This window comes from Sylvia atricapilla, chromosome Z (assembly GCF_009819655.1).
Source record: "Sylvia atricapilla isolate bSylAtr1 chromosome Z, bSylAtr1.pri, whole genome shotgun sequence".
Classification (NCBI taxonomy): domain Eukaryota; kingdom Metazoa; phylum Chordata; class Aves; order Passeriformes; family Sylviidae; genus Sylvia; species Sylvia atricapilla.
Genome location: NC_089174.1, coordinates 32,353,822 through 32,373,478, shown reverse-complemented (window position 1 = coordinate 32,373,478; position 19,657 = coordinate 32,353,822). Strand labels below are relative to the sequence as shown.

Genomic DNA, 19,657 nt, shown 5'->3' with positions numbered 1-19,657 from the left:
CTAATATTTGGACCTGCAAGAAAGAACCCCAAAATGATTTAAGTAACAGCAGTTCATTGTATAGACAGCAGAAAAAAATACATGTAGCATAATAAAGACTACTTTTCTACTCTACATAGAGAAACCTATCAAACATTTTCTCGTATATTAAAGGAGTAGTAGAGCAATTTAAGGAGAGGGTTTGAGAGATTGCTGTGATTTGGTTTTTTAAACTTGTGGGTCTAGAAAATAACCCATTTTACAAGTTGGAACTATGGCAGACTTTGACACCTTCCTTTGTAAAGGCTGTTCAGACAAAGCTGATGGGAAACAGCAATACACAAGAGTCTTTCATAGATAAAACTGGACAAGGAAAGCTCTGTTTACATTGTGTACTTCTTGAATTATTACATGATTCAGTTAAAATGTGCATCTTTTGTCTAACACTTTGATTACCACTCATAACAAAAGCAATGACAAAAATAACAACAAAGCCATCATTTTTGTGCATTTTCTAGCCTATAATGTTGTCAGTGTATATATTAAAGTGACTCAAATGTTGATTCCCACACACAGATGGTATTAAATATTTTCCTCAGATGTTTCCAAGCACTCCATTGAAAAAAGACTATCAAATACAAAATCTTGTCCATCTTGTTAGTACATTTGCAGCACAAACCCACTATATTCTACACAGTAGTATATTCTAGTAAATTCCAGTATATTCTACTAAAGCATATAGAAATGAAAGCAATTTAATTTAAAATTACTCAAAGTGCTAAAAAATTACATTGATAGTGTTCTGTAATAGTTCAGATTAAAATTATTCTAGCCATATGAAACTGAGTGGTTCTCCCTACACAACATTTGAAAATTCATAACTTGGTATAAGTAAGTAAATACAGTTGACAAAATACATACAGGTCCTCAATTTGTTGTTAGCCAAGGGAAGAAACATAAAATCTACCTGAACAGATTTACCTTGGAAAGCAAGACCCCATCCCCTGATCAGATAAATCAATACAGAGACCAGGAATCCTTGCCATTCTTGTCTCTGCCATGGATACCATTCTTCTTCCTTTAACAAATTAAGACCCTGCCACTGAGTAGATCACAGTTCAACTGCAAAGCTAAAATCATCAAAATAAATAAATCCAAATTTAGCTTAGAGAGAGAATTTACAGTTCTTTTTGACAAAGCAAAAAACTGTTACAGCAGCCACTGGAGGGAGGACTTGATATCATAATAAGGATGGAACAAGCACACAGTATGTTTATGCACTCTTTCTGTGAATACAGGATTTTCTGGAATCTCTCACTGATACTTGTTTAATTAACAAAGAAAAGAAAGTACTTGAGAGAGTTGGATTTCTGTTCCTTAATGAACAGAGAGGTGCCAAATCCATTACCGATGGTACAAAAATGAACAGTGAAAAATTATGAAGCTCTCTGAGTTGTTCCATATAGACAAAGCAGAACTGCTTAAACTAGGATAAATCTGGTTTATTCTAGACATTAATTTCACACTGCAGTCTATTTTAGGCATTAATTTCAAACCCCAGTGACCTTCAACTGCATATACCGACCACTTCACATAATTCCTGAAAGCCATCAAGTTTCTTGTAATAATTACTGACCTGAAATGTGTTATTCTTATTGTGTTAATATTCTTAAATGAGTTATTCATACAATTACTTAGATGAGTTTTTTGAAAACATCTCTGTGGTTTTTTTCATTAGCTACAAATGACATACTTCCCAAAGCACAAGTTACTATTTCACCTGAAGAAATAGTTACAGCAAACGTTTATATATATTTACTTCTATGTATCTTGCTTATGCATGAAAACTTAAGAATTCTGACACTAAGTGTCTTATGCATATTCTGTGCCTCTCTATCTCCATCCCCAGCAATACTTAAAATAATTTGACACAGAAATATTCTGGTTTCATGGTTTCACATGAGATGGTGAGGCTGCATTTTCCTTATACCCCTGCTTATATAGTTACAGAAACTGGTGGACTCATAAACAAATGGTCACTAAATTAATTTTTTAAAAATGCACACGTAAGAGAACATACACATTTTGTTGCCTGTAAAGTATTGGAAGTTTGGACTACACACCTTGTGATCGCATAACAGTAGTAATTTTTAAATCAAACTAGACACCATATCATATCCATACATACGGATACATAGATTTTAACATACTTAAAATACTCTTCATTGTGCAACTGCAGACAGAAGTGTGACAAAACACACAGTATATGATTTTGCTCTAAAGTAGCAATACCTGAGACTAAGTCAATATCACAATATTCCAAATAAAGGCTATAAATCATTGTAGTGTTACAACAAGACAAGTAAGAAGAAAACACATAAGTATCTTCATATAACACAAGTCCTTCAGGCTTATCTGGACACCATATGAGGAGGTGTTACCAGCATGCTTCTTTGTACTGCACTCCTTTACTAGAATATAATAGAACATGAGTCTTACTCTTTGTAAACTGACATCCCAAGCAAGCTAGGAACAAGTATGGATTAGATTTGTATAATGTGGCTGATGATTGATTAAAACCCAATTTTTCTTCAAAGAAATGGCTAGGTGACAGTTTCCCTCAAGTCCCTTGTTGATATTGACTCAACAAAGCAAAAATACACAATAATTTATCTTAGCAGTATTTTCTGTCTGATTGGATTTTATCTTTTCCCACTTTTAGGGCACTACAGATGGCATCAACAACAACTGCATCAATTAAGATTGTACTTCACTTTCCCTTACTTAAAAGACCGTATTTTTTAAGTGCTTATTGATCTACTCAACTTCAGCTCTGAAAAGTTATTATTTCCAGTATGCTTTAGACTAAATGGTTTTGAAAATGTCTACCTCTAGTATAAGAAGGTTCGAAGACAGCATGTTGTGCTCAGTTCTGATGATGTTAATGAGCAGCTACAGCATCTCCATGTAAAGACAGCATCTCTATGCTAGAGATCAGAAATTTAGGATCAGAGGATCAGCTTAGTAGTGTGTGCTTCTTGCCATTAATTACACTTAAATCCTGTCCCAGTCTGCTGAAGTTAAAATGGCTTTTCTCACAGACTCACTAAGACTTATCAGAATTTCAAGAAAATTTACCTAGTCGTCCAGAGCATGCTCCATACTACTGCAAGAGGCAGAGGAAAGAGGCAGAGGAAGGGGATTAATAAATGCTAGAAGAATATCTAAGATGTAACCACTTAGAATACAAAAAAATTGGCAACAATCCTAAAGTCCCTGAATGTCAGTAGATCTTTGTACTCTACCAAATGGTGGTAGAACCTGCTGATAAAGTACATGACTGCAGTCAGCACTAAAGTTAGATATATTTGCAACCACCTTCCAGTTTTATTTATCTGAGATATTTATTTATCAAACAACAGATGACTAGGAGACATGTGTTAGCAACATGTGTCAGCAGCTCAACTATTTACACCAAGCAGAGTCAACATAACTCCACACATTGAGATTTTAATGGTTTTGGTTTAACTTCCTCGAAGTGCTGGGAATTACCTTCATAAACACATCCACATTAACACAAGCAAAAAACCATGTCAAAATAACAGAAAAAGAGTCAGCACAACCTCAACATAACCTCTGTGATGTTGACAATATAATGATATATCAACCAAACACAAGATACTAAAGTAATTTCTGCAGCAACAAAGCTTTGAGTACTTGTATTGATTTTCTCTGGGAGAAAGTCAGTTTTCTTTGTAGCACTATGTAGGGTTTGGATTTGCGCTGAAAACAGCATCCTTAACTGCTGAGCAGTGTTCACACAGCATCAAGGGCTCTCCTCCTTCCATATGCTGGCCTGCCAGCAGGCAGTCATGGTTGTGGAAGAAGCTGGGAGTGGACACAACCAGGAGAGCTGAGACCAACTAACCACATGATGATACTCAGCAGTACAAACTTGGAAAAGAAGAAACAGGAAATGTGTGGAATGATAGTTACCAAGTTACCATTACATGTGATGAAGGTGTCCTTTCCTGAGGATGGCTGAATATTTCCAATTCTTTGCTTTGCTGGTCTGCACAGCTTTTACTTTCCCTATAAAAAACTGTCTTTATCTTAATCCATGAGTTTTCTCACTTTTACCCTTTGAGTTCTTTGTCCCATCCACTGTTTGGAGATGAAGGAGTAGCCAGAGGAAGGACTTGGCTGCCTATTGTAGCTAAGCCACAACACCACAATCCAGTACTTTCTTAAATAGGCAAACTATCAATAACAGGACCCTACTTCTCTTGAGGTAGACAGTTAAATCAGGCCATCAACTCTGGGGACAGAAAAAGCCATCCTGCAGTGAAGGCAGGAGAATGCTGCCCAGAGAATCCTGTTCAGAGAAGGAATTTGCAGGTGACTTTTACCCAATGCCTGAAAGATAAAAAGGTTTGCAGATAACCTCTTTTTGTATATTTCTCATTTTCCTAGGCAGGAAATTCAGCCTGGATTCCTGCTTTAAGAACTTCAAAGAACCTTCTTTAGGTTTCCCAATCTCAGCACCCAGGATGAATGTACACTGTTGAGTAAGACATGCATTTCAAGATGTCCTCACCTTCCTCTAAAGGGTTGGAGAGAATCCTTCACAAACAGATGCAAGGAAAAATCCAAGAAATTAATGTTTATGAAGTACTAACATCCTGCAATTTAAGCATCAGGAAAAGTCCATGTAACATGTAATAATGCTACAATTACTGGGTGATTTTATTTCATGGGCCTATATATCAACTGATAAGGACAAAAAACCCCAAAAAACCAAAACCCATTGAGGCAGTAAAACTATTTGGAAAACAGTTGTGGGAAATGCTCCTTATTTACAGAATCAGGTTTTCCAGGCAGTGTCCATTACAAGGAGTTATGAAGACTTGGTAGGACCTTACTTCATAACGTAGCTGAAATTGCCTTGTGATAGTTCATTGAAAAATGGGTTTGGATGAGATTAAGATGCTTGTATTTTGTACTGTTGGTTTTAATGGGATTTTGACTTCACATATGGAGTAGAGATGACTGACTCTCAATAGCCTCATCTTTGCACATACTGAGCGGCTGCAGGACAAAGCTTGTGGGGTTTTTTTTGTATCATCTTTTCTCAAGCAATCCCATGAGTCAGCTGGGAGAGAAAAATGCCTCTGAACAGAGAAACACTTGAAGACTATTGAAAGAGTCTTCTCTTATGAGAGACACCAAAGTAATTTTCCAGAATGCCACAGAAGAAAGAAACTGGAAAACTCTAGGGAAATGGTTTCTGCTTAGGACACCATCAAAAGCTGCTAAAAAACCCTAGACATACACCTATGTGTCTAGTACTTTAAAATCCCTTTTTTCCCTTTTCTTCCTTTGCTCTTCAGTAACAGCATGACTTTACAAGGGACTGTCTGCCATTAACTGAAGACTCCTGAAAAGAATCAAATGGAAATGCAGTGAATCCAGGTTTGTAGCCCAGATCTTTATAAACAGCAAGGTATTTCTGATTCTGCTCCAGACTCTGTGCTGGGAGGTGCACAAAAGGAGACTAAAGAAAGGTAGGAGGTGCATTCAGTTTTCTACAACAATTCTGTTTCCTCCAACATCTTCTGAAATGTGCACATGCAAATATATATCACTACCTCACTTGACTACTCTGCATCTAATGCAAATACTGCAGATGACACAAAAATATACAAAACAGATGGATGCTATGCAGAATCAAATAACACACAACTGAAAAAGGTATGCAGAGCTACTGAAGACATCAGTTCATTGTCAATTACCTTATTTCAGAATCAGACTAAAAAGCCCAAATCCCCATAGCGTACATACCTCTTATTAGCGGCAATGTCTGCCTCAAGAGATCTGCATTACAGCTCTTCCCACAGCTTTTCTTCCTGTAGAACACTTGCTTCTTCAGCGTTTATGACTTCTGCAAGCTTTACTAATATAGTATCTCAACTCAATCTTTGCTCTGCCTTCTGCCTGAGAGGCAGCATGTGCTATATGGCCAGCCGAACCAAGTACAGCTATACCAAGCTTAATTTTAACTACCTAGAAAGCAAAGCAAATAGCCCTGTGAAACACCTACAGTCCTCAGATCTGCTTCTGCTGGACTGTCATAAAGTAGCACTACAACATACATATATACATATATACATATATTATATATAATTAAAATATAAATGCAAACTTGATATTTTTATTCTGACAGCATCAAACTTGAATTTTTAATTTCTTTTCCACATCAGTGCATCTTTTCTTTCGTGAAACATAAAAAAGAATAGAAGTTTTTTGAAAATGCAAGTGAATTTTTTCTTTACTGGTTTAGCTTTAAAAACTGAAACCCAAATATTTATGTAAAAAAAAAGAAAAAAATCCATCAAGTGCCTGTCAGTAATCATAACCACACTTCTTTACACAGTTTGCTATTGCCTAATCCACAATCTTGCTATTTCTGCCCAGAGCCAGGACTGACAAAAAGCTGTAATCACAGCATGATAAAGTAGTCCAAGCTGGCAATGATCTTGGGAAATTATCTAGTCTCCAACTTTCTCTTGGACCTTTTATCACTAGATTTTAACATGGCCTTAGATCAAATAAGCTATGGTGCTGCCCAGATGAGCCTTAAATATTTCCAGTGAGGGAGACTCCTCCATGCTTTTCAGAAACTTACTCTAGTGTTTAGTTATTTCTAACAGATTTCCTTTTTCCTACGCTGAGATAAGATTTCTGCCCTCACTATTCATTCTTCTGAGCAGAAAACAATTTCTCTTTCACAACTATCTTCTATGTACTGGATGACTGATGAAACCTTTCCAACCTGTCTCTCCACTGAGGTACTGGAAGATGTATACAGGAAGGTAGTGAAGCTGGTGAAGAGTCTGGAGCACAAGTATTATGAGCATTGCCTGAGGGAGTTGGTCATGTTTAGCCTGGAGAAAACAAGGCTCAGGAAGACCTTCTTGCTCTCTACAACAACGTGGGGGCCAGTTTTTCTCACAAATAACAGGAGAAAATGGCTCAATATGCATAGAGGGAGGTTTAGATCAAGTATTAGAAAAATTTCTTCTCAGAAAGGACTGTTAAGCACTGGGACAGGCTGCCTGCAGTACTGATGGAATCACCATCCTTACAGAGATTTACGTGTGGATGTGGCACTTAGAAACATAATTTCTGGTGGAACTTGGCAGAGCTGGGCTAACAGTTAAACTGAAAAATGTTTTTTCCAACCTAAACCATTTCTTTGAACTTTTTTCCAAATGCTGAGTTCTCTAACACGCCAATCATCTTTGTAACATACAAATCATTCTGGTGGCCATCTGCTGGGCCTTCTCCAATTTTTAATCAATCTCTCTCTTGAAATCAGGGGACAAACCAGACACAGCACCCCAGCACATTTCCTACCAATACTAGAGAATCAGTTTGACTTTATTGCCACAAAGGCACATTGTTCAGTTTGCCATCCACCAGCAATCCTGGCTTCTTTTGAGCACAACATCCCAGCCAGTCATACTGCAGTCTGCCTGCTGTTTGGGAATTATGCCATTGTCACTGCACAACATTACACATCTCTGTGAAGTGTTATGCAACTCCTCCTGGCCTGGTCTTCCTACATGACAGATTACTGTTGTCTACAAATACAGATAACAATTTTGACAATGAATCTGGCCATTTCATTTGCACCTTTGAATTCAAAGCCAGAAGGAAAAAATGTGGAACTAACTAAAGTGCTCTCTTTTTATTCTCAATCCTTTTGTCATACATACTCATAGCCTTTACTTGCCATGCTATAAACCAAACTCCTTGAAAAAACTAAATTCTACTTGTTTGATGAACTACTTCAATGAGGCTAAACAGATGTATCCATGGGACAGGTTTAGCCTTAAGCCTAAATCCTTCGTTTTAACGATAACCACTAAAGGACATGTGCTAAAGAAACTTCAGTCATTCTAAACACTGCAAAATTCTCTATCCATTTTGTTGAAAGCACTGCATTTCCTGCCAGTTTGAAGGAATCCCTACTAAGGAGAAAAACTGTCTTTAATTTTTTAAGTGCAGAATGTGATTGAGCAGATATCAGCTAAGTACTGCTAAATGCAAAGGTACAGATAAAAGCAGGAGCAGAAGGACACAGGGAGACATTAACTAGTTCGACAAAAAAAAAAATCTTTATAAATTCCTCATTTTTTTTCTTGGAAGGTTCACAGTTTCAGGCCAGACAGTTCCTCAAAATCAACCATGTCCTCTTAAACAGAGGGCCTTTACTTTCTTCAGCTACCAGCCTCTAAGACCAGTAACTTACATTTAACTACAGCAGTTCTTACAGAAAGTCATCCATGGCAAAATTCAAGTTATTTATAAGCTAAACAGTCCATCACTTGCTGTGATCTCTGAAAGGCTAGTCACTGTCCTTTGTACTTTATTTCCAGCCTGAATTATTTTGGCTTTGGGCTTCAGTCACCAATTATTGCCACGCCTTTGTATGTTAAGTTTTTTCCTGTATTTTTCCCTTATATGATTAGACACCAAGTCCTATCTCTTCTGGCAAACTAAACAAGCTTAACAGAGTCTCTTTCTATGAAATTTTGATTCTAACCCAAAGTAATATTTTTCCAGTTTATCTGTTCCATTCAATTTTTTAAATGCCCATTGACCGCTGTTAAACACAGCGGTTAAACACTATTAGTGATTTGAATAGTGTGGTAGCTGAAAAATGTAACAGCTACAAAAATGTTTATAAATAAACAAACAAGAAAAGAGTACACAATCCACTAAAATTATTTTACCTCCATGTCACCTTACGATAAGACAGAATGTCTAACCCTAAATAGTCATTAGCAACATACATGTTTACTAAGGACTGCCAATGGTAAAATTCTTTACATCAGCCTCTACAGCAACTGAACATATTGATCCCCAAGATAAAAATTAATGTAAGAAAAGCAGAGATACATTAAACAGTGTACCAAATAGGAAAAATACAAAGTGTCATCAGCCTCACTGAGCACAACAGACTCCTAAAAAGTATTTTATAGGCAATATAAACATTTTCTCAAATAATTTGTTTGTTTCTCAAACAAATTTTTAAAATCTGTGCTGAAACAGCACTACCTACAAAGTATCATTGTGTAAACAAGGGGTTTTTTTCTATAATTAAATGAATGCTGTACCGAGGACAATATGGTCACATTAGCAGTATACACACACCATAAAATGAATCTTCAAACCAAAGTAGTAAATAAACTACAGAACAGCAAGAAAAATACACTGCAAAGAGCCACATAATAGTGTAGGTAGCCCTCTAATATTTTACATTTTTAACCTACTTCAAAATGAAAGCAGAAGAAACAGTTCAGTTACAACAGCTTAAAAATAGGCCAAAGAAGCAAAAATGGTCTGTCCCAAATTCCTTGTGCTGGAGAAGAAGGAAAGAAGGGAAAAAAAAATCTTAGATAAACCAAAACTTTCAGACTTACCATGTGTTGTTACTAAATTCTACTGTATAAAAGAAGGGGGAAAACAGATGGAAAATCATTTGACAAAAAAAAAAGCCCTACACCAAACAGAACAAAACCCCAAATCTTGTGAATAAAAGATCAGCAATGCTAGACAAAATACATGCTCTCTTGATGTACTTAAAGTTTATCAGGCTTTGTAGAAATTTGGAACGTGGAACAAAAAATCTGATGAACATTAAAAAAAATGGGGAACGGAAGAGGAGACAAAACACTGTCCTCAGGGACAATCAAAGCTAACAGAACCCAAAAATGTAAGCAGAATAGATAATGATATGAACTTAGGACTCAAGTGTTTTAAAATCAAGCCCAGAATAGCACAGAGATACTAATTTTGCATTTCTGGTAAAATACATCTTAACTATCCAGGTGTTTAATTACCCCAAGGATAAGGTACAAGCTAGATGGAAAGCATCTACCTACTTATGCGGATATGTAAAAATTACTCTGCTTCAAAATATTCCTTGCTCTTGCAAGAATCAGCTATGGCAAATTTCTCCCCTCCAATGAATACACCTTTTCTGTTACTGTCTCTGGAACTTCACAAAATGCAATATTATTTCAAGCTAATACAGCTTGGAAAGGCAAAAATCCAAAATTTAGAAATAAGTAGGAAATATTTTCTAGACTACATATCTATATACCTAGACTATATATAATGTTTCCCAAGAGTTTAAAATGAGACCTGAAGAAACAGTGAAGATCCTTTCAATGACACCTTTCAATGCTTTAGGAAAAGCATTGCCTGTAGTTGGAGGGATATGATCCTTTTCCTCTACTCTGCATTTCTAACACACCTGGAATACTGTGATGGTTCCAGATGCTCTAGGTGCAACACAGACACAGACATACTGGAGTGAGACCAGCAAAGGACTGCAGAAATGGTTAAGGGCTTGGAGCATCTTGGAGTGGAGGCTGAGAGAGACAGGACTGCTCAGCAGGGAGAAAAGTCAGGGTGGAGTGGGAGTACAATCAATATCTCTTTAAAGCCAGAGGGGATAAAAGACCACTGAGCTAGTCTTCCCATTGTTGTCCAGTGAGAAAGCAATATACAATGGGGACTAACTGGACATTCAAACATAAGGAAAAACTTCTTTACCCTAACAGAGCTTATACACTGGAACAAGCACCCAGATTTTCAGAGGCTGAAATATCATAGTTTATGGCTTAAACATTTTTTTGAAGGATTTTTGTCCATTAAAACTGTGTAGTGGAGCTGCATCAACAAGCTGCACCAAAGACCACCACACCCTGAATGGGCCTCCTGGGCTGATGCCCTGGACTATAAGTTAATTTAATGATGCCCTATTTAGATGTCGGCTGCAGGACAATAATATTTCCACAGGAGGATGAAGCCCAGCAGCTGTCTTATCTACTGAGACCAGGTTTGCACAGACAGTGCCCACTCCACCAAAGAGGAGAGAAGGTTGTTTTGGGTGCATGGCAAAGCCTCTGGTCAGAGACAACACACACCCATCCTCCATTACTCTAACAGGTTCAGCCAGAAAACCCACATCTGTGGGACATTCATGCCAAGGGCCGCTAAGGGGGTGTCATGGTCCATCAAAGGCCTTCTGAACTGTTCCCCAGACCCTGCACCAGAGCACTGCATGTGATGCAAAATTATACGACTGATCCACAGACCTGCAAAGGGCTGTATCAAATATGCCCCCTCAGGGATGGTACCTGGGCATTCCCACCTGGTCCCATTTTTTAATCCATTGGATTCTATTCCTTGTTGGTGAAGGACCCTCACCACCTAGAAGACCAGAGGATCAACAAGACATCATCAAGATCCACAGAAGGGTGATATGCTTCTACTTAATGTGTCTCTGTCACTCTTCCTGTCCTCCCACCCACCTCCCCCCCCACACCTCTTTTTCTATTTCTTTCTTACTCTTTGCCTCTTTTACTGTTAAATAAAATAAATCAATTTTTGGTAACAACTAAAAACTGTTTGGTTCTGATCTTGTTTTTAGGAGTATTCAGACCTTCAGGACTCTATCCATAATCCACAGAGAGCTCACTTTATTCCTCTGTGATTAGAGTGTATCGTAAAAACAAGTTACAGAATCTCTGTCCTTAGAGATACTCAAAACTTATTAAACATTTCCACAAGAAATCTGTTCCAGCTAATCCTTCTCTGAGCACTGAGATTGGACTATACAATGTCCAGAGGTCCCAGACAATGTCAACAACTCTGTAAAGATAAGAAAAAGCAGAAGTGCGCACCAAATGAATATAGAGAAAGTGTGTATGTCTGCTTGTGCGCAAACACGTACATTTACAAATTAGTTATTGCTGCTCCCACAGCAGCAATGACCACACAAGGGATATGAGAACCATTATGAGCGGTGTTTGGTTGAGCAAGAATTAAGAGCTCATCATCTCAGGGGTCTTAGTTTTGTGTTCTCAGGAATTCCTTTCTGATTCTGAGTCAATCCACATCAAAAAGCCAAAATTTGTGCCGTCCTTATCCAAAGACACACTAGCAAAACGATGCTAAGACAACAGGTACCAGAAAATACCAAAATTAAGACGGCCTGCACAGAAAAAGTTTAGCATCTGGGCACCAAAACTCCAGTATCATACAAAAAACAACAAAGAGGAAAGAAGTGATCTCTATTCTCAACTACTTCTCTAAGGTAGTGCCATCAATATCTAGGTTTCTGTCCAATACAGTCTTGGCAAGCTCCTTTGGGCACCATCCTTGCCCCTCTGTGAGCCTCAATGGGTTGCAGTTGTACAGCCTTGACCAGCAGCTGTTTCATCTTGGAGTTGGCTGGCACTGGGTCTACTGGACATGTGGGAAGCTTTTGCAGCTTCTCACCAAAGCCACACCTGCAGACCCCTGCTACTAAAACCTTGCCATACAAACCCAATACAGAAGGCATAATCGTCTGGTTTTTTTCCACTGCACTTCTGCATTTGTCAATGCACTGAATGAAGATAAAAAGATAAGGAGCCACTCAGTATTTTGTCTAACTTTCCTGAGTTTTGTCTAACCCTCATGTTTCTCCCAACTGCAATTCCTCCTCTGCCACACTTAAGTCTCTTTCAATCATCCTCTCCTATAGTTCTCTCACAAGCTCGCTGTCCAATTTGGCCTCACATTCTATCTGAGAATTTCTAGTGCCATTCCTCAAGTTCCCTCTTCAAGTTCTCATATGTCTTTTCATTTTAAGAGCCTTCATAGAGACACTGCCAACTCAACTTGTTCCCAAGCTCCCTTTGTCCACATTGCTCCAGTCCCCTGGTTTCATTCATCCTGCCATTACAGAATGAGTATGGAAATGACAAAGCCAGCTGAGAGCTTTCCTCATACCACACTCCCTGTTGTCCACTGACAGTGGACATTCTCACCAGAGCCCTGTGGCAGAACAAGCACAGGCAATTGTTCTGTGGTGTGACAGGCATGCCCAAACAACAAAGAGAGCACAGCATGTCTTTTACAGGTAGAATCACTGGAGATGCTTACACACTGATACCGACGTTGATACCTGACACAAAAGCAGACGGTACCAAGTATCTTTTTTCTAATCCAAAACACGGAATCACAGCACCATGTATATGGTAAGGTATACCTTGCACAGATCTATATATACGTTTGGAGGCTGACTGAAAGGTGTTACCAGAATATGCTGCTTAGGCACTTGTCAAGTTTTGAAGATGTGCAACAACAGTGATTCCACAACTTCTCTGGACCCCATTCCCATGTTTGACTACCCTCATAGTATATTTCCTGGGGAGGTATATTTCCCATAAAGCAAAATATTAAAAGTTCTTTATCTGCTATCCTATACTGTGAAAGACCAACCAACCAAAGAAAAAATACTACATTATCTACACCATGTTCCTTTCTTAGAAGACAGTTTAACATTCCCACAGAAATAAAGCTTTCTTATATCCCTGTTGGTAACAATCTCTAAAGACCATGATACTCTGGAATTTTTAAAAAAATGTTTTTAAAAATACTGTCTCTGGACATTACTGGGAGGGCAAAATCAGAGCCTCTCAAAATGAACACACTATTAGCTTCGAAAAATTCAGTGTCTGAAACAAACCAAGTAAACGTTTTATCTTTCATCTCAAGAAAATGCAGGCATGGGTTGACATCCTTACGGACTTAGACATTCCATCTCAGTATATTTCTATTCCTTCATTCCTCCTTCAACCAACCACCTCAAATAGGTAAAAATTCAAGCTTCTGGGGTTTTTGGTGTAGTCCTCTCACAATTATTCCTTAGGGAGTTACCTTAATTTTTATGACTACTTAAATACTCACCAGAAAGAAAGACAAGGATAATAGAACTAACAGAACAAAGAATGAAAATACAAAAATTTAAAAAAAATCTTTAATTGCCCAGAGAATTATGCTGGAAAGATAATGAACAAGAACTTAGAGCTCTCCGGCAGGAATGTACATGCAACCTATTTGATGTTAGTGAAGTTAATAGGATGATTCACATGAATGTAATGCTACAATTCAAGAGATATAACCTATTTAGAAAGAGCAACAACAGAGAACAAATGGTACTGTGTGCCAAAAATGTCACTGTCTGTTTCTGAGTCACTGACAATAAAAAATCCTGTCTTAATAAAGAAAGTACAAGTCAGGATACTAGCTGGGGTTTGCTACAGATACAAAATCTCACACAGCAAGGTGGTTAAGCACGTATTGCTTCTTGATGGAAATAAAAGTTTCATTATCACAGTGGACATAACACTGAGTGAAATAACCTGGAGACTTCATGCTGCTATTATCAGAAAACACTCAAAGTTTCTAAAAATTGAGGACAATTTCTTATACTGAGAAATGTTAAATCCAAGCCAAGGGAATGCTATGTTCAACTTCATCCAAGCAGATAACAAGTACCCCACTGTTTCACAGAGAGCAAATACAGAACAAAGACCCTTCCTGCCCCCAGGTCTTAGAATCAAAAGATATATTCACAAACACATCTTTGCAAAACGACTTTAGCAGTCCCACCCCCTACCCATGCTATCTCCTCAGCTGAAAGAACTGTTTGTAGCAATGCACAGAGAACCAGTTCAGGGAATCATATCTGAGTTATACCAAAACAGCAACCTGCTCTGAGTTAAAACTACCTTCCTTTCTTTTCCCTCCTCCCCATTCTTTTTTTTTTTTTTTAATTGTATACTTTTAATTTATAAATTTTCAAATTTAGTTCATTACCTGGTGCAACTGAGGTGACAGAAAAGGGATACAGCTGCTGCCTAAAAGTTTTTTAGCCTGATTTGCCAACACGGCCTAGAAGGAAATATAGAGAGAGCAGAAGAAAGACTCAAGACACTGTGGTAGGAAATAGTTTATGCTTCCAAAATTCAAACTCTGCTATTCCAAAATACAAACAATTTAAAATTAAGTATAAGGAAACTTCCACCAAATTTGACTTACCAATTAGTATCAAATGCATGTTTGTAATAATAGTAGCTTTGATTTTGATGACTGTATTTTCTCTGATATCTTTCTCCTAAGCTTGCAGGTAGGCCATGTTAACACACTCCTGCAGCATTGGGAGACACCAACATATAGATACAGAATTCTTTTTTCATTCAGATTTTATTTCACAAGACTGAATCATATGCTTCAGTGGGGAGATACACTTTCAGTACAATCATCATTATTCAAGACATACAGACTGCGTGCATGAGCACACCTATTTATCTCTCATTTCACCAAATTTTAATAATGCTTTTATTATATAATGGCTCTTTCACTGCCAAGGCCTCCTGTTAACATACTTCTTCTCTGAAATACTTTCAGTTTTCCTTTTGACTGCAGTGCCTGTATTTATTCAAACCTAGCCCACTTAACATTGGCCTTCTTGAGGTGGGTTTGTAATACATGTATTCTGACAGAGGAATGAGACGCCCATTTGTTAGGATAAATAAGCAAGACATTTTCAAGATTTGCTACACACGGTGCCTTAAAAAAAGAAGGAAGGATGCAAAGCAAGAGTATAGTTCACCATCTTCTTAAGTTAAACAATGATTAGGGATTTGCATGTATTGTATGCTGTAGCATGACAGTCACTCAAATGTGCATTTCAAGGCTTTATAAAGCCTGTCTTGCAGAACTTCAAAAGAAACTATAAGCACTACATTATTTCTTAGGTTTGGTCTTCAACACAGCATTGTAGACAACCTGGAGAGCATCTGGCAGTCTGACAACATCATCATTTAGAATTACTTCATCCATCTCTCAAACAAGCAGTTATTACTTAAAAAATCAAGTCTCAGAAGCATAAAACAGCTCCAAAGTACAATAAACTCTGTTCTGTTTTAGGTGTTCTTCAGGCACCTAAAACAGAACAATGAGGGGTCCAGTGTGCCTGTTCCTAAGAGAAAATATGCCTCAGCCAAGGGATGACAAAAATCCAGAGAACACCATTTTTGCCATGTCCCACCAAGAGCTTTCACTACAGACTCTGCATAAAGCTGATACAGTGAAGAAAGCTCTGTGGGTCAGCCGAATATGTATATTGCTGCTGAAATGTCCAGAGAATTCAAAGTAAGTACCTTAAAAGACATACCGCAAATGGAGAATGGCAACTTTATGTAGCTTGTAATACAGATAAATCCAGACTAGCTATCTTGGGAAATAGTTCACAATTTCCAAAGCTATCTTCCTATTGAATTTCATACCTTTTACCTACATCTTGGAGTTGCTTAGTGGTACTTCAGAATAATCAAGAATATTTTCAACACAATTAAAAACATTTTTAGCATGTTCTTCTCAAAAAAAAAAAAAAATACTAAATTTTTACTTGAAATTTACAGTAAAATTCATTATTACCAATTGACAATTACCAACACTAAAAAAAAGCAGAAACTGGAAAAATATAGTATGATGGGCCTGACTTTAAATACACAAGCATCAACAAACATAAGCACTAACATTACTGGTGCTTCAGGTATGGACCTGCTCCCAGTCAACACTGGAACTTGGCTAACTTGCAGTACAATTGCCAATGTGTACAGCTAATTCTTATTTTAGTCATCATCTCTCTTTCTAGACATGGAAGAAAATTCTTTCATTTGCCTGCCTGAGTGTCCTGGTTTTGGCTGGGTTAGTGTAGCTGTGTTTTGGACTCAGGATGAGAAGTAAAGTGCTGTGCTGAGAATGATGTTGTTGGATGAGAATAATGCTGCTGGATGGTTTGGCTATTGTTAAGTAGTGCTTACCCCAAGTCCAGGACTCTCCTGTGTCTTGAGTTTTATTTCCCCCTCTCTCCTCTCCATTACAGTTATTATCATTAGTAGTATTGCATTATATTTTCTTTCAATTATTATAGTGCTTTTATCTCAAAACACAAATCCTACATTTTTTCCTGAATTCACTCCCCTTTTCACTGAGGCAGAAGGAGAGGGGAAGGGAGTGACCAACCAGCTGTACGGCACTTAGTAGTCAACTGGAGTTAAACCATGACACAGAATAACTGTTTGCTGACAGAAGAGTTTCTTAAATTAACCACCAAATATATTGATTCATATTATAAATATATTGATACCAAATATATTGATTCAGCTAACAGTGTTTTTGCTAACACAATACTTATTTCACCTATGTACTAAAATTCAATACCTATAATAGCTTATCTATATAGCAAGCTTAGCACAGACTGATCTCCTTAACTTCTGCTGGCCAACAGAATGTGGAAGAATGCAGAAAACACACCAGCAGAAACCTAAAATTAGCCTAATAAAACCTTACATGGTTCATCTTGCCTCTCTGCCTCTCATGGTTCATCTTGCCATACTCGTTTGAATGCAAACGGCAGTATCAGAAAGGCTCCATCCAGATGGAGGCTAATACCCTTCAGGACAGTGTAACAGGAATAAAAGCAGTAAAGACTTGACTAGACCACAGAGCAGACCACCAGCAATATCATTACTAATTAACTCATGGAACAGATCCCTCATAAAAGTGTTTGAGAAGCTTTCACCACAGTCAATTAAAGTACAAAATTACTCAGGATGCAGATGCACGGTTTCCTGGTCTGTATGATACTTTCAGACCTTCTCCTACTTCTAGATTCTCCACTCCAGTCCTGCACAATTTCCTATAGACTCATAACAGCATTTGGGTTTTGCAAGACCTTGTAGCTTATCTAGTCCAATGACCTGCCATGGGCAGCACCACCATTCACAACACCAGTTTGTCCAAAACACCTGCTTGTCCTTCCACCTACTGGGACAGGACACCCACAGACTCTGTAGGCAATGTGCTCTCACGTCTCAGCATCCTTGCTGTAAAAAATTTCTTCCTAGTATGTAATCTAATTTTGCCTTCTTTCAGTTTAAAACCACTGCCCTGTGTCCCATCACTACTACTTATGATGGCATCCATGTCAGTGAGCAAGCTAAAGCAATGAGAGAGAAGCATTTCATATCTCTAGTTCTGTATCAGCTGCATCAGCTTCTTTACCTGGTTCACTTTGCAGCCAGCTGCTCTTCCACATGGCTCGGAGAGATGGGGTAGGAAGTAGAGAGGAGTGTTGCCCATTCTAGTGACAGGGACCTAATGTGAACAGGCTGTGAAACTGCCCCCTGGGCACTTTTTTAAACAGAATGGGTCTGCAGCTGGAGGTAAATAACTTTTGGTCCCAGTCTAACTCATAGAAGCAGTCAGCCATAAAACAAAAATCATTACCAAAATGAATGTACTAACCAGCAACTGCTGATGACCTAAGCAGAAAGGAAAGGATGATATAAAAGCAAACATTATCCTTTCACCTTCCAAAAAAACATTACACGAGCAGTGTAAGGAATGCTGTGAGTAGTTAAATATTAAGTTTTCAAAGTCCACACAACACATAAAACACTAAAACAATAGCCATGAAAAATAACAAATTTAAACCCATTAAATTGTACTCTGGGAATTCCACTCAGTACAAATCTGTGAAGCTGATCTACAGGCTAAGTAGACATAGGTACAACAATACTTGTAAAGAGAAAAAAATGTCCTTCTAAAGCACAAAACAAATTCACAGAGCAGTGTTAAATTTCATAATAGGATGTTTTCATGTCCATTGTTAACCAATTTGTTTCAGTAAGCTTGTGGAAAAAAATTTAAAAAGGTATCTATTCATTCTTTGTGTGCATGCTTTACTTCAAAGAATTCCAGTAAACTATTGTAAATCTAAAAAACTCCTCAGTCACGACAGCACATTGTTCCCCAAAGGAATGGTGGGTCAGATTCAAAGTACCAGCAATAGAGCTGTATTCAGGACTTTTCTATAGAGCCTGGAATGGGCAAAACCTCCAGAGTCAGTGCTGAGTCTTCAAGGGGAAAAAAAAAAAAAAAAAAAAAAAAAAGGTTGTGAACTTAAAAGAAGAGATTCTAAAAGATAAATCCCCACTGAGTAATTATAAGGAGAAGCTCTCCCAAACATTTGCTAACTAGTACATAAAAGGCAATTCAGTAAAGACCATAGTCAAGTCAACTTGCAGATTTAAATACAGTTATAATTGGCTACAATCACTGAAAAGGCAATCTCAAGAAGACAGACAAAATCCAGGCACTGGTGAGGAAAATTCCAATAATTAATGGTATTTCACTAAGGCAGAGAGCAGTCTGAGCAAGCGCTGTGCATCTGAAACTACGATGCCCTTGTTTGCCTCCAGCTGCTCAGTACTGTTGGCCTGCTGGAAGTTTTCATCTTATTCCTACGCCTACCTGCATCTGCAAACCTGCTGCAGACAAAAAGTGTCGGGTCAGCTTAAACACAATAAACACTTTATCCATCTTAACCCACAATGTTCTGACAAAGGTGGGCTGGGGAGTGCCTAGACTAACACCAGTGGTGGCAAGCACACCAGACCTCCAGCTGACAGGCAGGCAATAAGTGCTGGCAGCGACTTCAGCAACAGCCATCACCCAGGGCTTCTATCTGGAGCTACCCTGTGAAGACCAATACTGTTGTCAGCAAAGAATTCTTTTCTCTTTAAAGAAAGCGAAATAATATCTGAAACACTCAGAACAGCAGATTTTGTCAATTCCAAACCCAGAGGAGAATATAAAGATATTCTTTCTCCGTTTTCACATTGACTGCACTGTGACACACCCCATGCCGCTATATACAATTGTTAAAATTTTAGTTTCCCCTACACAAGGGCTTTTTCAC

General features: G+C 38.0%; 1 protein-coding gene across 2 annotated transcripts in view; it reads right to left on the bottom strand.

Moving 5' to 3' along the window:
* Positions 1–19,428, bottom strand: part of ARB2A (ARB2 cotranscriptional regulator A) — a 173,279-nt gene extending 153,851 nt beyond the window's left edge. The window contains exon 1 of one of the 2 annotated variants that reach the window (XM_066339810.1): positions 19,289–19,428. The gene's annotated coding sequence lies outside the window, so the exon portion shown is untranslated. Of the gene's footprint in view, positions 1–14,703; positions 14,755–19,288 lie in introns of those variants that run through there. The other variant, XM_066339811.1, reaches the window with a different exon arrangement.
* Between the last annotated feature and the right edge of the window lie 229 nt (positions 19,429–19,657).